This window comes from Bufo bufo, chromosome 4, assembly GCF_905171765.1.
Source record: "Bufo bufo chromosome 4, aBufBuf1.1, whole genome shotgun sequence".
Classification (NCBI taxonomy): domain Eukaryota; kingdom Metazoa; phylum Chordata; class Amphibia; order Anura; family Bufonidae; genus Bufo; species Bufo bufo.
The window spans coordinates 128009819-128031824 of record NC_053392.1 but is presented as its reverse complement, the minus strand read 5'-3'; the positions used below and the strand labels follow the sequence as shown (position 1 = coordinate 128031824).

General features: G+C 44.9%; 1 protein-coding gene across 3 annotated transcripts in view; it reads left to right on the top strand.

The window, feature by feature from the left end:
* LOC120997659 (beta-galactoside alpha-2,6-sialyltransferase 1-like) overlaps positions 1-22006 on the top strand; it is a 199685-nt gene that overhangs the window by 9022 nt on the left and 168657 nt on the right. The window contains exon 2 of one of the 3 annotated variants that reach the window (XM_040427853.1): positions 10600-10753. The exons of 1 other annotated variant lie outside the window; for it this stretch is intronic. The gene's annotated coding sequence lies outside the window, so the exon portion shown is untranslated. Of the gene's footprint in view, positions 1-169; positions 359-10599; positions 10754-22006 lie in introns of all 3 variants that reach the window. One more of the 3 variants, XM_040427852.1, reaches the window with a different exon arrangement.

The following is a 22006-nucleotide window of genomic DNA, read 5'->3' as shown; positions in this document are numbered from 1 at the left end:
AACCTGCTCTTGGCGGGAAAACCTGTCACCGCCCCACTGATGCAAGTACATGGCCCATTAACTACCTTTGCAGCTGTGTACCCTGTAAAAACTGTGGAAATTGCACATTATGTAGAAACAGCCAGTCCATACATGCCAAGAACTGTGACTACTGCCCTTAATTTTTCAGTGAAGAACCATTCTGCTGTTAACCAGGTGTCATTATTGCCTGCATCGATACAATACACCACCATACTATCATCAATTGCCAAGGGACCCTGCCTAGCACCTCAAATATTTATCACCATCAAAAGCACCCCGTACCACCATCAGGACCACCCAGAACCACCAGTACCAGGATGTGCCCCAGTTGTGAAAGGTATAAAGATATAACCATAAATAATGAAAGAGGTCTAAAGCAGTTACAGTAGTTGTGGAGAATACATTTTCTCCTTACCCTATGTTTCTCTTTGACACTTCTGTTTTGCACTCAATTCAAAGAATATGTATTTGGAGAAAGTGCAAACTTTTAAGGTGAACCTGTGACGTCAAATATAGTATTTTTACTGAGGGAAGCATGATACACAGAAGCTGAGAATATTGATGCATAATCTTCGATGAAAATATTGAGTTTAACATGGTATTTAATCACCTAAAAGGGTTGTGAAGCAGTATCTAAACATGGCTTTGCCACACTTATTCATACATAGGTTGTGTCTGGTATTACTACTCAGCTTTACGGGACTGTATGGTCGGCGTGCCCTGGTTGACTTGAATGGATCAGCGATCCTCAAAACATAGAACATGTCCTAACTTTTGCAGTGTGGAGGCATGGTCCTGACAGCCCATGGAAGGGCTTCTGATGGTTTCCCTGGGCTTCCGATCCGTGCCTCTGCTTCGCAGAAGATAGGACATGTCTTGTCTTTTGTCATATTTTGCAGATCGCAGACCCATTCAAGTCAATAGGTCTGCATCCGCAGCATGCAGTTCACACGGCCGATGCTATGTATTGCGTGACGGCCGTTCATTCGTATAAATGAGCCCTTATTGAAATGAATGAGACTGAACTGTGAATAGGCGTGATGCTGTTTTTGGAAGACATCAGGCATCTCTTTCTAATCCTGTACAACCCCTTTAAATACCTGCTCATTTGGGGTTTAGAGGCCCAGTACATGGCCATACTGCATGAATCAAAGCCTTCCATGTCTGAATGTACATGCAGAGATAGTTGTCAGTCATTGAGCAGGACCGCCCACTGGACTCCTGAATCTAGAATGAAGAGAGATTTCAAAAATTTATGAGCTCTTTTCCCACAAAATGATCAATCTGTTCTGCTCCCCTAGATCTACAAGATGCTGCCCACAGTCAGATCAGCTTATTTTTTACCCTCTATTTAGGGATTTTTACAATTTTTTGATATTATCATTGGACTCTTTTTATTTTCATTTTTATTATACAATTCTTATATTTTCATTATTCATTCACTAAGGATATCTGCTGCAGCTATTATATAAGTTTTTAGTATATTTTATGATCAGTTTTTATCTTGTGTTATATAATAAATATCGTGAATATTTCAGATATAATTGCCATTACTCACACGTGGGAGTGCCAGTCTCAAACCACATTGTGAATACTTTGTTTGATAGAGTTAGGCCTATTACACACGACCGTATGGCTTTTTCAGTGTTTTGCGGTCCGTTTTTCACGGATCCGTTGTTCCGTTTTTTTGTTTCCGTTCCGTTTCCGTTCCGTTTTTCCGTATGGCATATGCAGTAATTACATAGAAAAAATTGGGCTGGGCATAACATTTTCAATAGATGGTTCAGAAATAAACGGAACGGATACGGAAGACATACTGATGCATTTCCGTATGTGTTCCGTTTTTTTTTGCGGACCCATTGACTTGAATGGAGACACGGAACGTGATTTGCGGCCAAATATAGGACATGTTCTATCTTTCAACGGAACGGAAAAACGAAAATACGGAAACAGAATGCATACGGAACACATTCAGTTTTTTTTGCGGAACCATTGAAATGAATGGTTCCGTATACGGACCGTATATGGAATGCAAAAAACAGCCCGCAAAACGAAAAAAAAAAACGGTAGTGTGAAAGAGGCCTTAATCAGCTGAGACTAGAGCACCCATTCCAGATTTGGAGTGAGCTATTTGCCATTAATATCTTTTTCTATATTAATAAAGATATTTGGGAGGGGTCTTTCAGATCTCCATAGATATCGCATTGTGTCTATGTCTATGCGTCGGCCGACTTAATTTCTTTGTACCTGAAAATTTACCTACTCCGACATTATAAAGCTACTAGAATAAACAAGTAAACAAAAAAAGTTCTACTTCCTTAAATGTAAGAATTAGGCTCAAGGACATTACTAGAGATTAGCGAATTTCATATTTTGTTATTCGTTCACGCTTCGTTTGGTGGTAAAAGGTAAATTGCGTTATGGATTCCGTTACCACGGAACATAACGCAATTCTATGACGGAATGCATAACGGAATGCCTTTAGAGGCATTCCGTCATAATGTCTATGGGCTGCAAAATGGATCCGTCCTGTTTCCGTTATGCAGGGGAGTCCTCTCCTGCATAACGGAAACGGGACGGATCAATTATACAGGCCATAGACTTCTATTACGACATGTAGATGATGATCGCACGTGGGAGCTGGGTAAAGAGGGGGCATTGTCATCATCAGGGGGTCAGGGTGGCAGCGTGGCTTGTGAGACAGCAGGGTAGATGCAGTGGAAGATCTGCAGCCAAACGCGGAAGAGGTATCCAATCTGCTATACGGGAGACTGCCTGTGAGGAACACAGTGGCAATGCAAAAGCAGTGGCAAGCAGGCATCACACAGTGGTGGAGGGAAAATGCCATACTTGGCAGTGTGGGAATATTTTATACTTGCAGGTTGTGTGGGTAGAAGGTGAGGTGCAGCCCGGGTGCTAATGTTGGCACGATGGCCCTGCAAGGTAAGGTAAGGCACAGACTGTATTCACTGTCCTCATATGGTGAACTGAGTGCCAGTGTCACATTACTGTAGTTTATGCTAGCAGATCACATGCTAAATGATAAATCGCACCCACAATGGTAAATTAGACATTATGTGATTAGGTTCAGCATTTTCTGCCGCCGGACTATGAAGTCCAATCATCATGGCAAGTCTGCAATTCCGTGCATAAACTGATTTGTATGACTTTGTGGTGTTCATACACTTTTGAAGATAAATTGTTTGTTTCAAATTTGAGTGATCTTAAAATGATATTGTATGGTGGAATACAACTCAGCAATGAAGCACAGAATTATCTGACCTCAGATCACGCCTCGATCTGTTATGTGCTATGTATAGCTGCAAAGTAGTAGATAGCATTTGCAAAATTCTTGATACTCAAGTTACGTACACATATCACTTGCTGGGGAGGTGGTGTAGATATGAAAATAAAATCATGCACTTTGGAGTACATGAGATTCGTCGCATTCAATAAAATAAGATATTTAGGACATTTTATCCTATAAGGTGGAAATTAATATTGAGAGCTGTAGTTTCTACTGCAATCAGCCAGTTGCTGGGGAAATAGGTAAAGTAAGTGTCTACCTTTGAACACTAAACTTTCACATGAGCAAGTTTTCTGTTCGCTTGCAGTGCGTGTTGCAAAGTATAGCATAGCATCTGCACTGAATCCTGACCCATTCATTTCAGGGGGTCTGTGCACATTTTTCATGCATCATCTTTGCATTCACCAAAAATGGCAGTGTGTTCTATAGTGTGTGTTTTTCATGTAGCTCTAGCTCCATAGAAGTGAATAGGGCTTGCATGAAAAACAGATGCAATGCGTTTTTCACTGATGGTTGCTGGGAGATGTACAATAGATTGTTATGCTTCAGTTTTTCTTTACGTGCGTGAATAACGCATACAATCTGGATTCAATCTGGATGGAAAAAAACAAAAACGCTGAATAGCAGAAAAAAACTGATTGAACTTGGGTGCAAAACTATAAGTTTTTTCCAGAACAGATCCTGACACAATCCATATCACTTGTGTGAAAGACGCCTAATGGGGATATTTATTATCGCTGTAACAGTTTTTCTCACATAAAAAAGTCCAAAACTTGTTGTAAGTCCTAGATTGTGACAAAATTTGTGACTTTTAACCTCTTAAGGAGCACCTACTGAATGAACTGTAACTAACAGCGCTGGTTCTTAGAGCAGCCTTTTGGAGGTAGCTCCAGTCCCAACTGTTAACCCTTTTATTGCCGCAGTCTGTGACGACAGCATGATCAAACGGGATTCTCCCTCTGATTGGGTCCTAGTGATCTAATCGGGGGCTAGTTAAGATTTCTGCAGTCAGCCCTGGGACCCAGAAAGGAAACCAGGACTGTAAGTTCACTAACTCTGCTGTTAAGGGCACATTAGTGCTACCCTTACTGCAACATGTGCCTTAGTAACAGAGGATAATGTGCTAGAAAGACAGGAGTATGGTAATACATTATAAAGTAGAGATAAGCAAAGTTATGAAATATTTGATTCTGCGGTTTTGCCGAATTACACAAAGACATTTGATTCCTGATGAATTGACGGGGAACGGTGATCGCGCCGCCCCCATCATTAAACCCCTTAGATGCCACGTTCAATACCGATCGCGGCATCTAAGGCTACAATTGAGGTTTTTCAGGAGTTAATCAGGGTAAAAATAAATAAATACTCACTATTTTCTAAATTTGAATTCTCTGTTTTTAAGTGATACCTCATAAAATACTTATTAATTAACCATCACCATATATACTTTTATAGACATGCACTCTTCACTTGGAACCATTCATGAGCAATAACCACATGTATATTAGGTCATGTCAAACATATACATATTTATTGATACATCTACAAAGACATATAAGCTAAAATATCAAACCAAAAAAATGAAGATATAAAAAATATATAAATAAAAAATTTAAGTTGGACCGCGTTAATATTGCGTTGCATCTATGGTATAATTGATGAAATCACAATGTCTGTCAACCATATAACTAATATGGGAAAAAAAAGGGGTATTGTTTAATACCACTAGTTCACTATGATTTTACACATATAAATTATACACATATGAAAAATAAGAGATATAACTGGAAGATCTCAATGGAGTATAGTCGATTAGTGTTGCGCGAGCATGCTTGGCCGCTCAGCACATCCGAGTGCTCAGCCGAATACTGCGGGTGCTCAAGTACAATTTGATACAATGAAAGTCAATGGGAGACCTGAGCATCAAACCAGGCACCTCCTGCTCTGAAGAAGAGAGGGTGTCTGGTTCACAAAAAAAAGTTAGAAATTGATGGAAACCCCATCAAAATGGTTTGGAAACAGCATTAAGAGGATAGCTGGTTGCGTCTTGGACTCCTATTATCTATAACATACAATAGACAACCACACAAAGGCTATATGCCAAAATCCAGGTACAGTGGGATGCGAAAGTTTGGGCAACCTTGTTAATCGTCATGATTTTCCTGTATAAATCGTTGGTTGTTACAATAAAAAATGTCAGTTAAATATATCATATAGGAGACACACAGTGATATTTGAGAAGTGAAATGAAGTTTATTGGATTTACAGAAAGTGTGCTATAATTGTTTAAACAAAATTAGGCAGGTGCATAAATTTGGGCACCACAAAAAAGAAATGAAATCAATATTTAGTAGATCCTCCTTTTGCAGAAATTACAGCCTCTAAACGCTTCCTGTAGGTTCCAATGAGAGTCTGGATTCCGGTTGAAGGTATTTTGGACCATTCCTCTTTACAAAACATCTTTAGTTCATTCAGGTTTGATGGCTTCCGAGCATGGACAGCTCTCTTTAAGTCACACCACAGATTTTCAATTATATTCAGGTCTAGGGACTGAGATGGCCATTCCAGAACGTTGTACTTGTTCCTCAGCATAAATGCCTCAGTGGATTTTGAGCAGTGCTTAGGGTCGTTGTCTTGTTGAAAGATCCAGCCCCGGCGCAGCTTCAGCTTTGTCACTGATTCCTGGACATTGGTCTCCAGAATCTGCTGATACTGAGTGGAATCCATGCGTCCCTCAACTTTGACAAGATTCCCAGTCCCTGCACTGGCCCCACAGCCCCACAGTATGATGGAACCACCACCATATTTTACTGTAGGTAGCAGGTGTTTTTCTTGGAATGCTGTGTTCTTTTTCCTCCATGCATAACGCCCCTTGTTATGGCCAAATAACTCAATTTTAGTTTAATCAGTCCACAGCACCTTATTCCAAAATGAAGCTGGCTTGTCCAAATGTGCTTTAGCCCACCTCAAGCGGCACTTTTTGTGCTGTGGGCGGAGAAAAGGCTTCCTCTGCATCACTCTCGCATACAGCATCTCCTTGTGTAAAGTGCGCCGAATGGTTGAACGATGCACAGTGACTCCATCTGCAGCAAGATGATGTTGTAGGTCTTTGGTGCTGGTCTGTGGGTTGACTCTGACTCTTCTCACCATTCGTCGCTTCTGTCTATCCGAGATTTTTCTTGGTCTGCCACTTCGAGCCTTAACTTGAACTGAGCCTGTGGTCTTCCATTTCCTCAATATGTTCCTAACTGTGGAAACAGACAGCTGAAATCTCTGAGACAGCTTTCTGTATCCTTCCCCTAAACCATGATGGTGAACAATCTTTGTCTTCAGGTCATTTGAGAGTTGTTTTGAGACCCCCATGTTGCTACTCTTCAGAGAAAATTAAAAGAGGAGGGAAACTTACAATTGACCCCCTTAAATACTCTTTCTCCTAATTGGATTCACCTGTGTATGTAGGTCAGGGGTCACTGAGCTTACCAAGCCAATTTTAGTTCCAATAATTAGTTTTAAAGGTTTTGGAATCAATAAAATGACAACAGTGCCCAAATTTATGCACCTGCCTAATTTTGTTTAAACAATTATAGCACACTTTCTGTAAATCTAATAAACTTAATTTCACTTCTCAAATATCACTGTGTGTGTCTCCTATATGATATATTTAACTGACATTTTTTATCGTAACAACCAACGATTTATACAGGAAAATCATGACGATTAACAAGGTTGCCCAAACTTTCACATCCCACTGTATATGCAAGCCGTCAATCTATCCATGAGACAGATAACAGGCTTAGTCAGCATACCTTACAATGGCAGCCTTGTGCACTATGAGACATTCCAAACCAGCTCTCATCTGACTGAGAGCCAGTAAGCCTCAAAGTTACTTCAGATCTGTTGGATGGCTTGGGTGGACCTTCGCACCTAGATCAATATCATTAGGGAGACAAAAAGTTTTCTGCTTGCCCTAACATAATATTCAATAATCTTTCTATACAGTTTTGTCATGTAAAAACTATTTGCATAAACATGGGCATATGGGAAAGACATGTAAATGAGCAGAATCTGCCTTGTTTTTAAGCTAAAAACCCATTTGCATGGAAAATTTGCGATCTACACTACTCATGAACAGCGCCATCTATTGGTTTCATAGTCTTATGACAAGAGTAATAGTCTTGTCAAACTATGAAACCAATAGATGGCGCTGTTCATATAGCCTTTGTGTGGTTGTCAATTGTATGTTGTAGATAATAGGAGTCCAAGACGCATCCAGCCATCCTCTTAATGCTGTTTCCAAACCATTTTGATGGGGTGTCCATCAATTTCTAACCTATTTTTGTGAACCAGACACCATCTCTTCTTCAGAGCAGGGGATGCCTGGGGTTCTCCCATTGACTTCCATTGTGCTCGGTAGAGCTAACGAGCACTTTAGTGCTCGATCAACACTATAGTCGATTAATATACTATATGTTTGACAGACAAAGAAGAATGGATACAATTAATGTAAGTAGCAAATATTATATCCAATACCATAAGTTCAGATATGACATAAATGCTTTTCCAGTAAATAGGAGGTAGTACACTCTGACCGCATATGAAAAGGAAGATGAAGATAAAATATCTCAATGCATTGAGTTAGTATTTGTTAGTGTATTCAGTCAAAAATGCTACATAATTAATCCTTCCTTGATAATAAGAACTTAATGCTGATCCATATATTGTACTCACCGTTGGTGGTACAATGTAACCCGACCCTGCGTCCCACGTGGTAGCAGTAAGGCAGCAGGTATTTGGTAAAGTAACAGGTATTTAATAATGACCCGTATGATGTGCTCACTGTTGGTGGCATAGGGTAAATCCACCTGCGTCCCACGTGGCACTAGTGAGGTAACAGTGAGGCTTATCTTTCCTCCACACCTCCATGTATGGCAGGCACCACTATCCGCCGTGGCCGCTCGTGTCAGCGTCTCATGTGGTATCGCTGTTCTCGGTGGTGCAATGCAAATACACTCGCGCCAGTCAGCTGTAGTTGAGTGGTATTTGTAATGTCCTTGGAGCGCACCAACTTTTCCTCAATGGAAACAGTATTCTGGCAATAGATGAGTAATCTATGGGTCCTGGATCTTTGTTATTCCATCTGTAATACCAAACGCATTTAGGAGTTTGTCTAACCAGGGCCGATCCTAGGGTCACAGGCGCCTGGGTGCAGAAATATTTCTGGCGCCCCCACATGGGCGTGGTTATCTTACTAACTCCTCCCCTTTACAATGTAGTGGTAATAGAGTCTCAAGGGTCTATAAAAGCAGCTACACTATTTTTACAAAGCATTGAAACTCTATTAACACTACTATCAACATAAGGTCATCTAGAGAAACCGTAGGTTTTTATTTATTTTTTCTTTCTCTTTAGGTGTTAAAACATAACTTTAATTAGATTGCTCTAACACCTAAATGGGAAAAATAAGAATTTTAAAAACCTGCTTTTTCTAGTCTAGATGACCTTATGTTAATAGTTAATAGTAGTGTTAATAGAGTCTCAAAGGTCTGTAAAAATAGTGTAGCTGCTTTTATAGACCATTGAGACTCTATTACCACTACCATAAACATAAGGTCATCTAGAGAAACAGCAGGTTTTTAAAATAATTTGGGGGATCTGTGGATGACACATTGTTATGGGAGATCTGTGGATGACACATTGTTATGGGGGACCTGTGGATAACACACACTGTTATGGGGGACATTATACAGGGGTAATATAACTGAGGGGTATCAGGTAAATTATACAGGGGGTAATATAACTAAGGGGTATCAGGGTACACTATACAGGGGTAATATAAGTTATATTACCCCTGTATAATAATGTCCCCTGATACCCCTTAGTTATATTACCCCTGTATAATAATGTACACTGATACCCCTTAGTTATATTACCCCGCCCTGTATATTTTAACCTGATACCCCTCAGTTATATTATATAACTGAGGGGTATCAGGGTACATTATACAGAGGTAATATAACTAAGGGGTTATCTATCAGGGTACATTATACAGGGGTAATATAAGTGAGGAGGGCTATATCAGGGACATAATACAGGGGTGAGGGGTAAGATAAGTTATATTACCCCTGTATAATGTCTGATAGTAGCCTAGCCCTCCTCAGTTATATTACCCCTCATGTACCCTGATACCCCTAGTTATATTACCCCCTGTATAATTTACCCTGATACCCCTCAGATATATTATATAACTGATGGGTATCAGGGTAATACAGGGGACAACAGAGGATTCGTAGCACTGTGGGACAGGGGGGGGTACATACTTCTTTTTTTATATGCCCTCACCTCACCAGCTAGCAGGCGGCCAGGCGCGCAGGGTACTCAGATGTAGCGTAACGTGACGTGACCTCAGCCTGCGCCGCACAGCACGCACTCCCTCTCTGCCTCCGGCGGGTCCAAAACTCCGCCCCCCTATTTGAATACTAGCCACCGCCCACCGGCAGCCCACAGCCAGGTATTGTAAATGAACTGACCGTGCGGCGGGCGGCGTCAGCCAGCAAAACAGCGGGGGAATCAGCTGGGGGCCGGCACAGCTGAGTGAGCGGGCATTATAAAATAAAAAAAATAAAAAGTCAAAAAAAAAAAAGTCCCGGCGGCTCGCTCGGCGCCTTTCAGGTGACAGCGCTGGGGTGCGGGGCACCCACTGCACCCCGTGTAGGATCGGCCCTGTGTCTAACTCCTTCTTCAGTGGCCATGTTTCATCAGCTATCCAACCCACTTATATACCCATATTCAGTCTTTCCCAAGATCCAAAATGGATTCTTAATTACCATCAACTCAAATTGTTTTGATATTTTGGGAGCATATATTATTACTATTTCATTCATATATCTGAAAGTTTAAGTCCCCTTTCTTATTTGTTCGCAATGAACTCTCCCGTGACCTTAAAAACGCATGCGGTTTTTTTAAATGCGTTTTTTGTCTGAATATGTGTTTTTTTTTGTGTACAATTGCTCCTTACTTCTAATAATAACCCTATGTACCGTATTCGTTTTCAATATATTGTAAAATATTATAAAATTATATAAAAATTAAATATCAATAATAAAAAAAAAAAGAATTAAATATATTGAAAAAATATTTTAAAAAAATGTATAAATAAATAGACATACGGTAATCTTATACAGTGATGTAATTATGTGACAAATCAATGTCTTATTATTCATTATAGTTCTCTTGTAGTTATTTCTAACAAATAGGCTTCTTCTTTTCTACAGGTCTGTGCATTGATGTGATGGAGATGGGGGCCTCCCACCGAGGAGAGATCGGGGTGCTGGTAAACAGCCTGACTCCGATCTCCCATCAGTGAAGGGCACCCATCCCTAATCTACAGGAAGCCAAAAAGTTCCAACTCAGCATTGAGTACCCCAGGTATGAGTGTATTAAAATCAAAGATTCTCCTTGATTCTAAACGTGACATCCTTGTCACATGATTCCCTCCTCTCCAATGTATTTCTACCTTTTCAAAGGCAGCGAAGGTCAAACCTGCTGGGTCTTTGTTGTAAAACTGTTTAAAGTGTTTGGATAAGGAATGTTTCTCATATCCGTTTCTTATATTCCCTATGTGTTCAGATATTCTCTTTTTGAGTGACCTTTTTCATCCTATGTATTGTTTTTTACAGGTACATTCAATTATGTATATAACATTAGTTTAATTACATGTCAAGAATTCTTTTTTGGGGAATATGAAATTTTTCACATCTAAAAAATCCCTTTATATTGAGCCAATTATGCATAGACTGATCTCCCCTTTTTTATTTTAATAGATGGTGCTATTTTTGGTCCCAAATTTGGGGCCTTTGTATAAATTATTTGAGGAGTAGTATTTATTAAGAGGCTAATGACCTTATCTTTCAGAATATGATGCCAATGACGTTTTATAATCTGTTCTATTTTCTTATATTGTGCATTAAAAGGTAAAATAATCCATATAACATCATCCTTCTGATCTTCTCCTTTATCAATATTATCTATATACCGTATATATAAAGAAGGACATATGTATTTATGTTCCACGATCACTCAAAAACGCAACCATCAATTTCAACGAAACTTGGTATACACATCCCTTGCTACCTGGAAATAAATCTTGTGGGAGTCACAGCTCTCTAGTAGAGTTGAGCGAACCCGAACTTTAGGTTTTTCGGCACCCGGACCTGAACCCGAACATTTCCGGAAAAGTTCGGGTTCGGTGTTCGGCACTTTCTTGGCGCTTTTTGAAAGGCTGCACTGCAGCCAATCAACAAGCGTCATACTACTTGCCCCAAAAGGCCATCACAGCCATGCCTACTATTGGCATGGCTGTGATTGGCCAACTGCAGCATGTGACCCAGCCTCTATTTAAGCTGGAGTCACGTAGCGCCGCCCGTAACTCTGCTCGGATTAGTGTAGGGAGAGGCTGCAGCTGCTGTCAGGGAGAGATCAGGGAGAAATATTATCAAGAACTGCCTTTTTACTCAGCGATCTACATCAAATGTGTTTTGTGGGTGTAGTGCACAATTTTTTTAAGCCTGCACTGAGCCAACTACTACTGAAAATGAACTTTTTTTTACTTCAGTTTGTCAATATCAATACATAATCGGCAGCCATTTTATGCAACTATAGTGCACCAGCACAGGCTATCTGCATGTCTGCTAGTCCAGAAATAGTGTTTTGCTTACTGTGCTTAAAAAAACATTTTTTTCATATATTGCACATCTGTGATTACACTTGCATAGGTGACTGTCACATTTAGGCCACAAATAAGGCTTTTAGGATACTGTGGTGAAAAATCCCTCAAAAATACCGCACATCTGGGATTACAAGTGCAAAAGGGACTGTCACATTCAGGCCACAAATACTGCTATTAGGATACTGTTGTTAAAAAAAACCTTTTTTTTCATATACTGCACATCTGTGATTACATGTGCATAGGTGACTGTCACATTTAGGCCACAAATAAGGCTTTTAGGATACTGTGGTGAAAAAAAACCTTTTTTTCATATATTGCACATCTGTGATTACACGTGCATAGGTGACTGTCACATTTAGGCCACAAATAAGGCTTTTAGGATACTGTGGTGAAAAAAAAACCCTTTTTTTCATATACTGCACATCTGTGAATACACTTGCATAGGTGACTGTCACATTTAGGCCACAAATACGGCAATTAGGATACTGTGGTGAAAAAAAAAACTTTTTTTCATATATTGCACACTTACATAGGTGACTGTCACATTTAGGCCACAAATAAGGCTTTTAGGATAATGTGGTGAAAAATCCCTCTGATATACTCCACATCTGGGATTACACAGGCATAGGTAACTGTCACATTTAAGCAACAAATACGGCTATTAGGTTACTGTTGTTAAAAAAAAACTTTTTTTCATATGCTTTTTTTCATTTGTAGGGATGAGCGAACCCGAACTGTATAGTTCAGGTTCGTACCGAATTTTGGGGTGTTCGTGACACGGACCCGAACCCGAACATTTACGTAAAAGTCTGAGTTCGGGTTCGATGTTCGGCGCTTTCTTGGCGCTTTTTGAAAGTCTGCAAAGCAGCCAATCAACAATCGTCATACTACTTGCCCCAAGAGGCCATCACAGCCATGCCTACTATTGGCATGGCTGTGATTGGCCAGTGCAGCATGTGACCCAGCCTCTATTTAAGCTGGAGTCACGTAGCGCCGCACGTCACTCTGCTCTGATCAGTGTAGGGATAGGATGCAGCTGCTGCTGTTAGGGCCAGATTAGCCAGGGATTTACTCATCAAAAACAGTTACTGAAGTGATCGATCTACAGCTGTGTATCATTCAACTTCTGCTAGTTAATTGCTCATTGTTATTAGGCTGCCCAGAGCGTTTTTTCTGTCACTTTTTTCTGGGGTGATCGTCGGCCATTTTGTGTCTTGTGGTGCGCCAGCACAAGCTGCCACCAAGTCCATTTAACCATCAATAGTGTTTTTTTTTTTTTTTTTTTGCTATATCCTACATCAGGGGTTTGGCTGTGCTTGCTATTTTATTGAGGGGTGAAATACAATTGCCAAAATAGCAGTACCCTAAATCTGGTGTTTCAGCTGTGGCTAGCCAATTGTAATACTGTCTGCTGTCTGGCAAAGGCTATATTTTTTTCTGGGTTGAAATACAATTCCCAAATTAGCAATTCCCTAAATCAGTGGTTTCTGCTGTAGCAGGCCAAGTTTAAATCTATCCATAAAAGGGTATATTACATTGCAGGTGCTGATAGGGTCATCCTCAATAACTTCACACGCTACCGTGCATTTCCAAGTCTAATTCTGTCCGTAAAAGGGATACCTGTCATCCAGGGCCTAAATACTAGGCCTACAATTTATATTCAGCTAAATCTGTGGTTACTGCTGTGGCTGGTCAAGTTATTTAGTGTCCGTCAAAGCACAGTTTTTGTTCTGGGTTGAAATACAATTCCCAAATTAGCAATTCCCTAAATCAGTGGTTTCTGCTGTAGCAGGCCAAGTTTAAATCTATCCATAAAAGGGTATATTACATTGAAGGTGCTGATAGGGTCATCTTCAATAACTTCACACGCTACCGTGCATTTCCAAGTCTAATTCTGTCCGTAAAAGGGATACCTGTCATCCAGGGCCTAAATACTAGGTCTACAATTTATATTCAGCTAAATCTGTGGTTACTGCTGTGCCTGTATTAGTGTAATACGGTACCTAAGTAGATAGCCAGATAGTGTTAGGTGCCTCTAAAAAAAGGCCTGAATTAGAATTCAATACATTGGGCCAAATAATTTTTTTCTTATTGTGGTGAACGGTAACAATGAGGAAAACATCTAGTAAGGGACGCGGACATGGTCGTGGTGGTGTTAGTGGACCCTCTGGTGCTGGGAGAGGACATGGCCGTTCTGCCACAGCCACACGTCCTAGTGAACCAACTACCTCAGGTCCCAGTAGCCGCCAGAATTTACAGCGATATTTGGTGGGGCCAAATGGCGTTCTAAGGATGGTAAGGCCTGAGCAGGTACAGGCATTATTCAATTGGGTGGCCGACAGTGGATCCAGCACGTTCACATTATCTCCCACCCAGTCTTCTGCAGAAAGTGCACAGATGGCGCCTGAAAACCAAGCCCATCAGTCTGTCACATCACCCCCATGCATATCAGGGAAACTGTCTGAGCCTCAAGTCATGCAGCAGTCTCTTATGCTGTTTGAAGACTGCTGGCAGGGTTTCCCAAGGGCATCCACCTAGCCCTTCCCCAGCGGTGGAAGACATAGAATGCACTGACGCACAACCACTTATGTTTCCTGATGATGAGGACATGGGAATACCACCTCAGCACGTCTCTGATGATGACGAAACACAGATGCCAACTGCTGCGTCTTTCTGCAGTGTGCAGACTGAACAGGAGGTCAGGGAGGAAGACTGGGTGGAAGACGATGCAGGGGACGATGAGGTCCTAGACCTCACATGGAATGAAGGTCGTGCCACTGACTTTCAGAGTTCGGAGGAAGAGGCAGTGGTGAGACCGAGCCAACAGCGTTGCAAAAGAGGGAGCAGTGGGCAAAAGCAGAACACCCGCCGCCAAGAGAGTCCGTCTGCTACTGGCCACCGCCATCTGGGACCGAGCACCCCAAAGGCAGCTTCAAGGAGTTCCCTGGCGTGGCAGTTCTTCAAACAATGTGCTGACGACAAGACCCGAGTGGTTTGCACGCTGTGCCATCAGAGCCTGAAGCGAGGCATTAACGTTCTGAACCTTAGCACAACCTGCATGACCAGGCACCTGCATGCAAAGCATGAACTGCTACCTCTTCTGCTGCTGCCGCCTCGGCCTCTTCCTCCGCCTCTGGAGGAACGTTGGCACCTGCCGCCCAGCAAACAGAGGATGTACCACCAACACCACCACCTCCGTCACCAAGCATCTCAACCATGTCACACGGCAGCGTTCAGCTCTCCATCTCACAAACATTTGAGAGAAAGTGTAAATTCCCACCTAGCCACCCTCGATCCCTGGCCCTGAATGCCAGCATTTCTAAACTACTGGCCTATGAAATGCTGTCATTCAGGCTGGTGGACACAGACAGCTTCAAACAGCTCATGTCGCTTGCTGTCCCACAGTATGTTGTTCCCAGCCGCCACTACTTCTCCAAGAGAGCTGTGCCTTCCCTGCACAACCAAGTATCCAATAAAATCAAGTGTGCACTGCGCAACGCCATTTGTGGCAAGGTCCACCTAACCACAGATACGTGGACCAGTAAGCACGGCCAGGGACGCTATATCTCCCTAACTGCACACTGAGTAAATGTAGTGGCGGCTGGGCCCCAGGCGGAGAGTTCTTCCGCCGCCAAGGATCGCAGGGCAACATTCTTTGCCTCCTGTTGCCTCCTCCTCCTACTCGGCTTCCTCCTCCTCTTCTTCCACCTGCTCATCCAGTCAGCCACACACCTTCACCACCAACTTCAGCACAGCCCGGGGTAAACGTCAGCAGGCCATTCTGAAACTCATATGTTTGGGGGACAGGCCCCACACCGCACAGGAGTTGTGGCGGGGTATAGAACAACAGACCGACGAGTGGTTGCTGCCGGTGAGCCTCAAGCCCGGCCTGGTGGTGTGCGATAATGGGCGAAATCTCGTTGCAGCTCTGGGACTAGCCGGTTTGACGCAGATCCCTTGCCTGGCGCATGTGCTGAATTTGGTGGTGCAGAAGTTCATTCACAACTACCCCGACATGTCAGAGCTGCTGCATAAAGTGTGGGCCGTCTGTGCGCGCTTCCGGCGTTCACATCCTGCCGCTGCTCGCCTGTCTGCGCTACAGCGTAACTTCGGCCTTTCCGCTCACCGCCTCATATGCGACGTGCCCACCAGGTGGAACTCCACCTTGCACATGCTGGACAGACTGTGCGAGCAGCAGCAGGCCATAGTGAAGTTTTAGCTGCAGCACGCACGGGTCAGTCGCACTGCGGAACAGCACCACTTCACCACCAATGACTGGGCCTCCATGCGAGACCTGTGTGCCCTGTTGCGCTGTTTCGAGTACTCCACCAACATGGCAAGTGGCGATGACGCCGTTATCAGCGTTACAATACCACTTCTATGTCTCCTTGAGAAAACACTTAGGGCGATGATGGAAGAGGAGGTGGCCCAGGAGGAGGAGGAGGAAGAGGGGTCATTTTTAGCACTTTCAGGCCAGTCTCTTCGAAGTGACTCAGAGGGAGGTTTTTTGCAACAGCAGAGGCCAGGTACAAATGTGGCCAGCCAGGGCCCACTACTGGAGGAGGACGAGGATGAGGAGGAGGTGGAGGAGGATGAGGATGAAGCATGTTCACAGCGGGGTGGCACCCAATGCAGCTCGGGCCCATCACTGGTGCGTGGCTGGGGGGAAACGCTGGACGATGACGATACGCCTCCCACAGAGGACAGCTTGTCCTTACCTCTGGGCAGCCTGGCACACATGAGCGACTACATGCTGCAGTGCCTGCGCAACGACAGCAGAGTTGCCCACATTTTAACGTGTGCGGACTACTGGGTTGCCACCCTGCTGGATCCCTGGTACAAAGTCAATGTGCCCACCTTACTTCCTGCACTGGAGCGTGATAGGAAGATGCGCGAGTACAAGCGCACATTGGTAGACGCGCTACTGAGAGCATTCCCAAATGTCACAGGGGAACAAGTGGAAGCCCAAGGCGAAGGCAGAGGAGGAGTAAGAGGTCGCCAACGCAGCTGTGTCACGGCCAGCTCCTCTGAGGGCAGGGTTAGCATGGCAGAGATGTGGAAAAGTTTTGTCACCACGCCACAGCTAACTGCACCACCACCTGATACGGAACGTGTTAGCAGGAGGCAACATTTCACTAACATGGTGGAACAGTACGTGTGCACACCCCTCCACGTACTGACTGATGGTTCCGCCCCATTCAACTTCTGGGTCTCCAAATTGTCCATGTGGCCAGAGCTAGCCTTTTATGCCTTGGAGGTGCTGGCCTGCCCGGCGGCCAGCGTTTTGTCTGAACGTGCATTTAGCATGGCAGGGGGCGTCATTACAGACAAACGCAGCCGCCTGTCTACAGCCAATGTGGACAAGCTGACGTTCATAAAAATGAACCAAGCATGGATCCCACAGGACCTGTCCATCCCTTGTGCAGATTAGACATTTATAACTTCCTCCCCTTAAACATATATTATTGTACTCCAGGGCACTTCCTCATTCAATCCTTTTTTTATTTTCATTTTACCATTATATTGCGGGGCAACTCAAAGTTGAATGAACCTCTGTCTGGGTGCCGGGGCCTAAAAATATCTGACAGTGGCCTGTTCCAGTGTTGGGTGACATGAAGCCTGATTCTCTGCTATGACATGAAGCCTGAATCTCTGCTATGGGACCTCTCTCCTCTGTCTGGGTGCCGGGGCCTAAAAATATCTGACAATGGCCTGTTCCAGTGTTGGGTGACATGAAGCCTGATTCTCTGCTATGACATGAAGCCTGATTCTCTGCTATGACTTGAAGCCTGATTCTCTGCTGTGACATGAAGCCTGATTCTCTGCTATGGGACCTCTCTCCTCTGTCTGGGTGCCGGGGCCTAAATATCTGACAATGGCCTGTTCCAGTGGTGGGTGACGTTAAGCCTGATTCTCTGCTATGACATGAAGCCTGATTCTCTGCTATGACTTGAAGTCTGATTATCTGCCATGAGACCTCTCTCCAATTGATATTGGTTAATTTTAATTTATTTTATTTTTATTTTAATTAATTTCCCTATCCACATTTGTTTGCAGGGGATTTACCTACATTTTGCCTTTTGCAGCTTTCTAGCCCTTTCCTGGGCTATTTTACAGCCTTTTTAGTGCCGAAAAGTTCGGGTCCCCATTGACTTCAATGGGGTTCGGGTTCGGGGCGAAGTTCGGGTCGAGTTCGGATCCCGAACCCGAACATTTCAGGTGTTCGCTCAACTCTAATATTTACAGCAGGCCTACGCTGGTTCAGGGCCTGTGAGATACCACCTCTACATACAGGGGTTTGAATTAGGCATTTGAAATACAGCCATTTGAAATACAGCCATTTTGTGCAAAGATATATTTACTGCAGGCCTACAGAGGTTCAGGCCCTCTGAGATACCACCTCTACATATAGTGGTTTGAATTAAGCATTTGAAATACAGCCATTTGAAATACAGCCATTTTGTGCAAAGAAATCTTTAATTGAGGCCTAGTCTGGTTCAGGCCGTGTGAGATACACCCTTTACATACTGTTGTTGTTTTCTACTATTAATTAAACACCCATTTAGGGCAAGATCCTAAATTCGAAAAATATGAGGAGAGCATCAAATAAGGGACGTGGCCCAGGTCGTGGTGCTGATGGTGGAGCTCCTGTTGCAGGGAGAGGATGTGGTCGATCTGTGCCAGCTACACGCCCAAGTGAAACCCCTTCCTCAGGTGCGAGTAGGCGACAAAACCTGCAGCGGTATTTGGTCGGGCCTAATGCTGCTCTACGAATGGTGAGGCCTGAACAAGTACAGGCAATAGTAGATTGGGTTGCTGACAGTGGATCCAGTTCTTTCACATTGTCTCCCACCCAGTCTCCTGCTGAAAGACCACATTTGGCACCTGCAGCCGATGTCCATCAGTCTTTCACCTCACCCCCTTGCAAATCAGCCAAGCAGTCTGAGCCCCAAGTCATGCAGCAGTCTCTTCTGCTTTTTGATGACTCTGTTAGCAGGGTTTCCCATCCACCTAGCCCTGCCCCAGAAGTAGAAGAGATTGAGTGCACCGATGCCCAACTACTTATTTTTCAAGAAGAGTACATGGGAGGACCATCGCAGCACGTCTCGGATGATGACGAAACACAGGTGCCAACTTCTTGGGCTTTTGAAAGTGTGCAGACCGACAAGGAAGTCAGGGGTGAAGACTGGGTGGAAGATATGTGGAGGACGATGAGGTCCTCGACCCCACATGGAATCAAGGTCATGCAAGTGACCGATGTAGTTCAGAGGAAGAGGCGGTGGTCGCACAGAGCCACCAGCACAGCAGAAGAGGGAGCAGGGTGCAAAAGTGGAGCGGCCGTCCTCTAGACAGTACGCCTCCTACTGCCCACCGCAGCAAGAGACCGAGCACACCACAGCCAGCTCCAAGGAGTTATCTGGCATGGCAGTTCTTCAGACAATGTGCTGACGACAAGACACGAGTGGTTTGCACGCTGTGCAATCAGAGCCTGAAGCGAGGCATAAACGTTCTCAACCTGAGCTCAACCTGCATGACCAGGCATTTAAGTGCAAAGCACGATCTGCAGTGGAGTAGACACCTCAAAAACCAAGAAAGGTCTCTGGCTCCTCCTGCTTCCTCTTCTGCTGCAGTCACGGCCTCTTCATCCACCTCTGGAGTGACAGTGCCACCTGGCACGCCGCAAACAGAGGATCTGCCAGCAACACCAACACCTGGGTCACCAAGCATCTCCACAATGTCCCACTCAAGCGTTCAGCTCTCCATATCCCAAACGCTGGAAAGGAAGAGGAAGTACCCCCCTTCCGACCCACGATCCCTAGCCCTTAATGCCAGCATTTCTAAATTACTGGCATTTGAAATGCTGTCATTCCGTCTGGTGGAGAAGGATAGTTTTAAAGGCCTTATGGCGGTGGCTGCCCCACAGTACGCCGTGCCCAGCCGCCACTACTTTTCAAGGCAAGCCATCCCTTCCCTGCACAACCAAGTAGGGGACAAAATCAGGTGTGCACTGCGCAACGCCATCTGTGGCAATGTGCACCTGACTACAGATACGTGGACCAGTAAGCACGGTCAGGGCCGTTATATCTCCATAACAACACACTGGGTTAATGCAGTGGCGGCTGGGCCTGAGGCGGATAGCAGTTTGGCGCATGTCCTTCCACCACCGAGGATTGCAGGGCGCTTTAGTTTGCCTCCTGTTGCTTCCTCCTCCTACTCTGCTTCCTCATCCTCTACCAGCTCCTCATCCGGTCAGCGTAACACCTTTACCACCAACTTCAGCACAGCCAGGGGTAAACTACAGCACGCAGTTTTAAAACTTATCTGTTTGGGGGACAAACCACACACCGCGCAGGAGCTGTGGACGGGCCTTGAACAACAGACCGATGAGTGGTTTGTGGCAGTCAGCCTCAAACCCGGCCTGGTGGTGTGCGATAATGGGCGAAATCTCGTAGCAGCTCTGGGACTAGCCGGTTTGACGCACATCCCTTGCCTGGCACATGTGCTGAATTTGGTGGTGCAGAGATTCCTTTAAGATTACCCCGACATGTCAGAGCTGCTGCATAAAGTGCTGGCCGTCTGTGCGTGCTTTAGGCGTTCTCACCCTGCTGCTGCTCGCCTGTCAGCGCTGCAGCATAACTTCGGCCTTCCCGCTCACCGCCTCATATGCGACGTGCCCACATAGTGGAACTCCACCTTGCACATGCTGGCCAGACTGTGCGAGCAGCAGCAGGTGATAGTGGAGTTTCAGCTACAGCATGCACGGGTGAGTCGCTCGACAGAACAGCACCACTTCATCACCAATGACTGGGCCTACATGCGAGACCTGTGTTCCTTGTTGCGCTGTTTCGAGTACTCCACCAACATGGCCAGTGCCGATAACACAGTTTTCAGCGTTACTATCCCACTTCTATGCCTCCTTGAAAAACGCTCCTGGCGATGGAAGAGGATGTGGCACAGGAGGAGGAGGAGGAGGAAGAGGGATCATTTCGTACGGTTTCCGGCCAGTCATTCCCAAGTGGCTCCGAGGGTGGGTTCCTGCACCCACAAACCCAAGGTACACAGTTGTCAAACCAGGGCACAGTTCTGGAGGATGAGGAGGTGGAGGATGTGGAGGAGGAGATGGAGGAGGAAGAACCATGTTCACAGCAGGGTGGCACCCAGACCAGCTCATGGCCATCACTGGTGCGCGGATGGGGGGATACAGAGGACACAGACGATACAACTCCCACAGAGGACAGCTTTTCATTGCCTCTGGGCAGCCTGGCACACATGAGCGATTACATGCTGCAGTGTTTCCGCAACGACCGCCGAGTTGCCCACATTCTAACTTGTGCTGATTACTGGGTGGATGCCACGCTGCTGGATCCTGTTACAAGGACAACGTACCGTCCTTAATTCCGTCACTGGAGCGTGATCGTAAGATGCGCGAGTGCAAGCGCACACTGGTAGACGCGCTGCTGGTGGCATTCCCACCTGACAGCGGGGGCACACTGGAAGCACAAGGCGAAGGCAGATGAAGAGGAAGAAGTCGCCAACGCAGCTGGGGCACCGCCAGCACCTCAGAAGGCAGGGTTAGCTTGGCCGACATGTGGAAAAGCTTTGTCAGCACGCCACAACAATCAGCACCACCAGCTGATATGGAACGTCTTAGCAGGAGGCAGCATTTCACCAACATGGTGGAGCAGTATGTGTGCACACGCCTACATGTACTGAATGACGGGTCTGCCCCCTTCAACTTCTGGGTCTCCAAATTGGGCACATGGCCTGAGCTTGCCCTTTACGCCTTGGAGGTGCTGGCCTGCCCTGCAGCCAGTGTATTATCTGAACGTGTGTTTAGCATGGCAGGGGGTGTCATCACAGACAAGAGCAGCCGCCTGTCCACAGCCAATGTGGACAAGCTCACGTTCATTAAAATGAACCAGGCATGGATCCCTCAGGACTTGTCCATACCT